Here is a 9,617-nt window from a genome sequence, read left to right as displayed (position 1 = left end):
AAAAAAGTCAAGAGGGACACCTGGGGAGCAGTCCCAGCATGAGACCAGATCACATAGCTCACGGTTCCAGCGCCGGGGGAAAATAAAGCCTTGTTGCTTCTGACTGTGAAAACCAGCGAGGGTTGGGGTGGAGGCAGAAACTGCCAATCTCTCAACAGAGACTGCTTGTTTAAAGGGTCCCCACGGTTCTAGAATGTCCGCAGACCAACCCATTCTGGGAACGACGGCCAGGGCAACAGCTAGAAAGGCACCAGGCCTATACAGAAGTGGGAAAAGTGCCTGGAAAAGGTGTGAGTGCTGAGCAAGTGACATCGTTCCCTCTCAGACCCCTCCCACACACACAGGGCCACAACGTAGTGAAACAAGTCACTCTGTACTGACAAATACCTAAGGTTCCATCCCTTACAATGTGACAGGTGTGACAGCTATACCTAAGACACAGAGTCAAACAAACACAGGAGCATGTCAAGATGAGGAGACAGAGAAGTATGGCCCAAAAAGGGGAATGGATCAAGGTTCCAGTGGGAGAACTAAGCAACAAGGAGATAGCCAACCTAACAGATGCAGAGTCAAAACACTGGTGATGAAGATGCTCACAGACTTGACAGATATGCTTAAGTATGGCAGATGCATAAGGGAAGAAGTGAAGGCTATACTAAATGAAACAAAGGAAAATCCACACAAAACCAATGGTGAAGAGAAGGAAACCAGGGTTCAAGTCAATGATTGGGAATATAAGGAAGAAAAAAACAGTCAATCAGTACAGGAGGAGGAAGCAAGAATTGAAAAAAAATGAGCAGAGGCTTAGGAACCTCTGGGACAACTTTAAATGTGCCAACATCCGAATCATAGAGGTGCCAGAAGGAGAAGAGAAAGAGTAAGAAATCAAACGCTTATGTGAAAAAATAAGAAAAACATCCCAAATTTGGTAAAGGAAATAGACATACAAGTCCAGGAAGCACAGAGAGTCCCAAACAAGCTAGACCCAAAGAAGACCACACCAAGACACATCATAATTAAAATGTGAAAGGTTCAAGATAAAGAGAGAATCTTAAAAGCAGCAAGAGAAAAGAAGAGAGTTACTTACAAAGGGGTGCCTATAAGACTATCAGCTGAAAGACTATAGGCAAGAAGAAACTGACAAGAAGTATTCAATGTGATGAAAAATAAGGACCTACAACCAAGACTACTCTATCCAGCAAAGCTACCATTTAAAGTGGAAGGGGAGATGAAGTGCTTCCCAAACAAGGAGTCATCATCACCAAGCCATTATTACATGAAATGTTAAAGGGACTTACTTAAGGAAAAGATCAACACTATGAACATTAAAATGACAACAAACTCACAACTATCAACAAGTGAATCTAAAAAGTAAAAACAAAAACAAACTAAGCAAACAACCAAAACAGGAACAGAACCATAGGTGCGGGGATCATTTGCAGGGTTACCAGCTGGGAGAAGGAAGAGGGAGAAATGAGGATATGGTACAGGGATTAAGAAGCATAATTGTTTGGTACAAAATATACAGGGGGGAGTTAATAATAATATAGGAAAGGGTGAAGCCAAAGAACTTATGTGCACAAGCCGTGGACACGAACTAATGGGGGGGGTGGGATTGCTGGAGGGAAGGGGGCTACTGGGAAGACGGGAGCTAAGGGAAAAGAAATTGGGACAACTCGTCGGCAGCCATCCGTCTCGAGAGACGATGGTGTAGCTTCTTAAGAGTCTATCTGCACCGCCAAGAATGGCTGTGCAGTCCGACTCGGGAGTGACACGGTATCTGTCTCCTCCCGTGTTGAATCGACATCTTGCGATGACGCTGAAGCTACAGAGCCTGGGCAGGGTGATATGGAGGGTCTGCTGTTGCCCATGCAGCAGACCCCCCCTCTCTTCGCAGCTGAAGGGTCCAAGGGAAAGACGGAGTCAATACAGCTTGGCTTCAGGTGCGCCGCAGGAGTTGCCCGTGTTGACTACAACGTCAAACCGCCTTAGGGACTCCGGCTCCGGATTTTCTGTCAGGGTTTACTCCCTTAGCCTTTCCCCTGAAGAGGTATGCCGCAAGGCAGCGGAGGTTTTTTGGAGTCAGAATTTTCCTTCTCTGATGTACCCTGACTGGAAGATCGAACCAGCGACACTTAGCTCGCAGGCCGACGCTCAATCCACTGAGCTAAACCAGCCAGGGCCAATTGGGACAACTATAACAACATAATCAATAAAATATACTTAAAAAATATTATGGTCAACAAAGTCAGTCAGAGGAAGAAAAGAACCATATTGTTTCACTCATATGTGGGATATAAAACTGAAACTCATCAACATAGATAGCAGTATGATGGTTACCACAGGGAAGGGAGATAGCAGTAGTAAAGGGTACAGGGGACCAAATATATGGTGATGAAAGATGATCTGACGTTCAGTGGTGGGCACACAATGTGATATATAGATTATGTGTCACAGAAATCCACACTTGAAACCTACTGACCATTGTCACCCCAATAAATATAGTTAAAAAAGAAAATAAAACTTAGCCATTTTCTGAAATACAACGATTAATACTAGTGTTTTTAAGAATTGAGGTGACAATTCCTGAAGCTGTAGAACTCACTGTAACCACATAATCATCCATTTGAGGATATTTGTCAGCTTCCACTTTGCTTTAAGATGTCATACTATCCTCAAACTGAATTTTCAGAATGTCTACAGGTCCTTTCATTGGTATATGAGATTTGACTTAAGTCGGTCAGCCTTTTCTAAGTTTTTATGGGTGTGAACAGATGAATAAACATGAAATTTCAAACAACCTCATTGGAGCAACATCCTCCTTAAAACAGTGAAATTGTAATGAATTGTCCTACTTTTTCTAAATAAATTATATTAATCATCCAAGAAAAATTGATTTCTTGGCTAAGAGGCTGCATATATATCCGGAGATTAGGTTAGCATGGGTTAAATATAGCTAAGGCTGTTCTCAAAACAGGAACTCAGGTTTCTGAAGACACAATGATAAATACCAACATATATAATATTTGCAAAAACACATAAACTTTTAGATATATAATTGTAAATATTGAATCTTAAAATCGTTTTAATCCAATTTTGAATTTAAATGAAGATGTTATTAATTAAAACTAGTTTAAAAAAACAACAAGAAGAAATAAGAATCCAAAAAAATGAGGGCAGTGTAAGCAGCTTCTAGGACAACTTCAAGCATTCCAACATTTGCATAATAGAGGTGCCAGAAGGAGAAGAGGAAGAGCAAGAAATTGGAAATCTATTAGAAAAAGTAATGAAAGAAACCTTCCCTAATTTGGTGAAGGAAATAGACATGCAAATCCAGGAAGCATAAAGAGTCCCAAACAAGATGGATGCAAAGAGGCCCACTCCAAGACAGATTATATTAAAATGCCAACGATTAATGATAGAGAATCTTAAAAGTAGCAAGAGAGAAGCCATTAGTTACCTAGAGGGGAGTTTTCATAAGATTTCCAGCTGATTTCTGAAAAGAAACTTTGCAGGCTAGAAGAGATTGGCAAGAAATATTCAAAGGCATGAAAAGCAGGAACCTAGAGCCAAGAAAGCTCTACCCAGCAAAGCTGTCATTTAGAATTGAAGGGGAGATAGTTTCCCAGACAAGAAAAAACTAAAGGAGTTCATCATCACCAAAACATTATTATATGAAATGTTAAAGGGATTTATTTAAGAATAAGATCAAAACTATGAACAATAAAATGGCAATAATACATACCTATCAACAAGTAAATCTAAAAAACTAAGCAAAGAAGAACAGAGACAGAATCAAGGATACAGAGTGTTTTTATGGTTGCTAGATGGGACGGGGTTGGGGAATGGGAAGAGGTGAGGGGATTAAGAAGTACAAATAGGTAGTTACAGAATAGCCATGGGGATGTAAAGCACAGTGTAGGAAATGGAGTAGCCAGAGAACTAATACACATGACCCACAGACAGGAACAATGGTGTGGGGATTGCCTGGGGGAGTGGGGAGTACTGCGTGGTGGGGGGCAAAGGGGAGAAAATTAGGACAACTATAGTAGCATAATCAATAAAATATAATTTAAAAAACAAACAAACAAACAAAAAATCCTTTGCAGCCCACTCCTGGTTCCTATAGATCAGAGATGCTCACCTCTGACCATCTGCAGGAATCATTTAGAGAGCTTTAAAAATGCTGGTGCCTGCACTTAAACCCAACTGATAAAGAATCTCTTTTGGAAATGCCTGGGCATCTGTATTGGAACAGCTCCTGGGGTGTTTTCAATATGCAAGCAGTATTGAAATCCACTTCCGTCAATTTTCATGTCTTGCATTGTCTGTTGGTATTTCCAGGTTCCTAATATATTATAATTGAATATTCCTTGGGGTTGGGGGGAAGGTTACACAGGATAAACAAGGAAAATATCATTATTGTCGCCCAAAGGCAATTAAAAAAAAAAAACAGCAATAGGAAATAATGTTGACTTAAGAGGAACAAAATAATTACATATGGCATAACATAATTTTTAAGCAGCCTTTAATAGTTACTAGAAAATATGAGTATGTTTTATTTATGCATATATTGATATATTTATCCATATATTGCCTTTTCATAAAAGCAATTTATTTTGTTTTCAGATGCAATACATTAAATCCAACTGAGAAAATTCTTGATTTCCACATGTAGTGACAAAATAGTTTTTGGCATATATAAACAAATCGTATCAGAAGTCCATCCCTGTGATGCACTAATGGTCATTAAAAAGGCAAAGGAGATAGAGATCTGTCTTCTTTTGAACCTAAAGTGCATCTTTGTACAAATAGGATGAGAGGCATTTATTCAACAATGTGTTGAATTCCTACCTGGTACCAAGTGCTGCTCCAGGTCTGGTAGTAGGGCTGTCATTTGAACCTCCCATTTCATGCTCTTCCATGTCAAGTCCTACCAGTTGATTATTTATATTCTGTACTTCTAAGTCAATAGTCCAACAACATTTTGATCTTTTTTTCCCATCATTTTATTTTTAACATCAATTGCTTGCCTCCCTTATGTGTCCCAACCAGGGACCAAACCCGCAACCTTTCGGTGCAGGGAATGATGCTCCAACTAACTGAGCCACACAGCCAGGGCGCCATCATTTCAGTGGTCTGTCTTCAACATCACTGAGTTTCCCTTTGGTCTCAATCTCTTTGATTTTATTATTTTGGAATGTTTTCCTAAATTCTTCTAGCATTCTTACACAAAATTCAGCCAGTTTTATATTCCTTAAAATTTATAAACTCTCATTAATTATGCAAAGGAAAAATTCTTAAAAGCAGTCATAACTTGCTATAGTCAAAAAGACTTAGTCTTGCCACAACTGCTAAGACATGAAATCTGAACCCAGGGTAAAGTACCAAAGCATTTTACATCTACAAAGACTAATATCTCATTTACTTGCATCTAGGAAGCAAGCTCTTCCTCATTTAGGACTTTCCAAAGACGTTTCAGCACCATTTAACCATTTAGATCAGAAATTTTACATTGTTAGCCTTCTGGCTAATCGAGCTGGCTTGTGTGTTTTAATTGGAACAGACAGTATTTTTTTTTTTTTATTGAATTTTCATGTCTTTGAATGCACCATGCCTTCAATTGTGTACATGTAGTCCATTTCACTAATTTACATTACCTGCTAGCTCTTGAAGACATTTGAATTTATTATCTCTCATAAAGATGGAAATCTTCCTGAAAAGTGTTATGTCCTTCCCAATTTCCTTAAGCAGAATATCTGAAATATAACTTAATCTTCTGTTAATAATTCAAAGTTATCACTGTGAAACTCATGCAGAAATGCCATCCAGAAATGCCCTCATGGATTATTCAGATTGTTAGACACTCAATAGACCCAGGCTGCTATGCTTCTTGAGTTTTTAAAATGGTCTTGTCTTGTCCCTTCCTATCTGATTATTAACTAGTTCATTTCACTGTTGCCAGTGTGACTACTACCACTACCAACCAACACACACATTTACAAACATACACACTTTTGTGACATACACAAACCATTACTAACCCTCCACTGTTCTGTGGGCTAGGAAACAAGAAGGTAATTTAGTTAGAATTGTGTGCAAAGTAATAGTAAACATGCTCTGAGTTAGAAAGCCTTAAGGAAGATGACCCTACAATAAACTTTAGTGCAAGTTCTTCATATAACTCCTCTCCAGTGAAAGAGTTAGCAATTGAAATTATGAGAATTGGATTTCCCATGAAGAATCACAAACTCACTAAGCTAAATAAAAAGCACGCGCACTGGCCTTCAGTTCTTGGCTGTCACCACCAATCACAAAACAAACAACTAGGAAAAATAGTCACAGATGTCACACCCTTCCTCTGAGTGGATTAGAAAGCATTAAGAGCACTTGTGCACCCAGCACTGTAGTGTAAGCTGTTCCTGTAAGCAGCAAGCCGCTCTCACTAACAGGGTGACTATGCCCAAATCTAGCCCGGCCAAGAACACCTTCTCATTCTGCACTCAGAGGCCACGAAAGCAGCTCACTTGGAGGGGCTGGGGCTGGGCTGCCTTACTCCCCTCACCTCTAGTAAGGCTCACTGCCCACCACAGCCTAGATTTTTGTTCCTTCACACCTGGGTGACTACAATGGCCCCAACCCCTGCCCAACCCTGCCCCAGCTAAACTTCCACCTTCCATCTCTCTGTCCCTGAGCCACCCTGGCCCAGCTTCCAACCCTCTGCTCTTGCTGCATTGTTTTCGGAAAAAACACAAACTTTCCTCAATCCGCATTATTCTCCTCTGTCTCACCTCACTGCAGTCCCCAGCATCACAGCCAAGCTAGGTTATCTCTCTGTTTTCCCACTGCACTCTAATCATCGACACTTCCTGCTTTTGCTCTTGTTCTTTGTCCTTCCAGAATACTATCTCATTTTCTCTCTGTCCAAATTCCACCCATCCATGCCTCTCCTCAGGAAGCCTTTCCTAAGCACCTCACTCATTCAATTCCATACAGTTTCCAACACTGAAAGCCTTTCTTTTCCTTTCCAGCTATCCTGGTCATAGGTCCTGGATTTGAGCAGGGGTCTTACCTAAACCTTCCTCAGTGGCTCCTGCCCAATTTCTATCCCTCTAAATTCTAAAAAGTTTAATGAATACAGATGACCTCGTAAATGAAGAAGACCCTAAGAAGGGAAAGATTTTAATTTGGATAAAGTGCAGTATCTCTCCCACAATGATACGCTGCCCTTCAAGTTCCACATAGAAAGTACGAGTGGGCTAGGTTCCCAGATATCTAGCAAAGAAAGGGCAAGTCAGCCTCCTCCCCTCCCCCAGCCCACCACACACTTGCCAGACAGTATTTAAAATGCACTGCAGCATGTTCTTCCTTTTACTTTGAAAGGAAACAAGACTTGACATTCTGTTTCTCCCATTTCATTAAGGACAGGGGTCATCCCAGGAAGGTGAAGGGTAGTTTCCAAGAGAAAGAAGACTTGTGGGGGAGTGGAGGTGGGGTAGGGGAACTGCTTCATCCCTTCCCATTAGCCTGCTTCACCCTTTGAAGAGAACAAGCCCAGCTTTCACAGTGAATTATTTTCAGTGTGGCTTCTGCCAGGACTCAGCTTTCCCTGGCTAAGGCAATACCCAAAAGGACTGAGTGATAGTTCAAGGTCAGACAAGGTGTCCTGACAGGACTGGCCAGTGGAGGTGGTACTAAAAGAGCTGAGAGAGAAGGGAGTGGAAAAGGGGAGAAGGGAACCTGGAAGCCTCTCTCTCTCTCTCTCTCTCTCTCATACACACACACACACACACACACATACGCACACACACGCTCCTACAAAAAATACATTCTTTGCTTTCCCTCCCCTCTCCAACTCCCCAAGGCATGTCTATAAATAAACAATAAGACCCCAGCCTGCCAAGGCTCATTATTAACTCTTGCAGTGTTCTGGCTATAAGTGTCTTAAGTCCTCACACTGTTCCTCACTTGATGGTTTACAAAATCCTTTCTGTATGTAATCTTCACCTGATGCCTACATCACATACCCTAAAGGCCTTGGAAGCCCTTCCTCATGAGTCCCATACACAGAATTGTGAACCCCCTCACATCCGCATTCTCCAAGCTCTTAACCTTAATACTACAAGCTTTAGGTCATGCTACTCAGAAAAACTTACTTATGATCTTGGATAAAGCATGGCCGGTGTGAGGTCCCCATATGTGTCACATCTCCTGGGCATCTGCCTGACCTCCACGGTACAGCTGATGAGACAGCTTATGACCTATGGCTGCCTCCTAGACCATGTCCAAGAACAATGTGGGCGTCTGAGCTCCCAGGACCCGCTGGACTGGTCTGTGCAGAGTGCCAAGGGAATGAGCAACTTGGACGTGCAACTTGTGCACAAAGATCTGGCTGCTCAGAATGTGCTGGTCAAGAGTCCCAACCACATCAACATCACAGACTTTGGGGGGCTCAGCTGCTGGACATTGATGACATGCAGTACCACGTGGATGGGGGCAAGGTGCCCGAAAGTCAATGGCATTGAAGTCCATTCTCCACTGACAGTTCAACAACCAGAGTAATGTGTGGAGCTATGGTGAATGCATGGGAGCTGATGACTTTTGGAGCCAAACCTTATGATGGGATCCCAGCCTGGGATATCCCTGACCTGCTGGAGAAGGGGGAATGGCTGTCTCAACTATCCTATCTGCAACATTGATGTCTACAGGATCATGGGCAAATGTTGGATGATTGACTCTGAATGCTGGCCTTGGTTCCAGGAGTTGGTGGCCAAATCTTCCTGTATGGCCAGGGACCCCCAATGCTTTATGGTCATCCAGAATGAGGACTTGGGCCCTGCCAGCCCCTTGAAGAGCACCTTCTACTGATCACTGCTGGAGGATGATGATATAGGGGACCTAGAGGATGCTGAGGAGTACCTGGTACCCCAGCAAGGCTTCTTCATGCCAAACCCTGCCCTGGGTGCTGGGGACATGGTCCACTGGAGGCATTGCAGCTCATCCGCCAGGAGTGGTGGTGGTGAACTGATGCTGGAGCCCTCCAAGGAAGACCCCCCCCAACCCAAGTCTCTGCTGGTACCCTCAGAAACAACAGGCTCTGATGTGTTTGATGGCGACTTGGGAATGAAGGTGGCCAAGGGCTACGGAGCCTCCCCACATGATCCCAGCCCTCTGCAGCAGTATAGTGAGGACCCCACGGTACCCCTGTCCCCTGAGACTGATGGCTACATTGCCATCCTGACCTGCTGCCCCCAGCTAGAACACATGAACCAGCCAGAGGTTCACTCGAAGCCCTTGTCACCCCTAGAGGGCCCTCTACTTCCTCTGCAACCTACCGGTGTCACTCTAGAAAGGCCCAAGACTCTATACCCCGGAAAAAAAATGGAGTTATCAAAGACGTTTTTGCCTTTGGGGATGCTGTGGAGAGCCTAAAGTACTTGGCACCCAATGGCAGGGCTGCCCCTCAGCCACACCCATTTCCAGCCTTCAGCCCAGCCTTTGACAACCTCTATTACTAGAAACAGGACCCGTCACAGCAGGGCTATCCACCCAGCACCTTTGAAGGGACCCCTACCACAGAGAATCCCAAGTACCTAAGCCTGGACTTGCCAGCATGA

General features: G+C 43.0%; 1 pseudogene; it reads left to right on the top strand.

Annotated features, from left to right (window-relative positions):
- The first annotated feature begins 8,175 nt into the window (after window positions 1-8,175).
- On the top strand, window positions 8,176-9,617 carry LOC150009988 (receptor tyrosine-protein kinase erbB-2 pseudogene; annotated as a pseudogene).

Source organism: Furipterus horrens, unplaced genomic scaffold (assembly GCF_987537825.1).
Source record: "Furipterus horrens unplaced genomic scaffold, mFurHor1.1.pri manual_scaffold_5, whole genome shotgun sequence".
In the NCBI taxonomy this organism is placed as follows: Eukaryota; Metazoa; Chordata; class Mammalia; order Chiroptera; family Furipteridae; genus Furipterus; species Furipterus horrens.
This window is presented reverse-complemented; position numbering and strand designations above follow the sequence as displayed.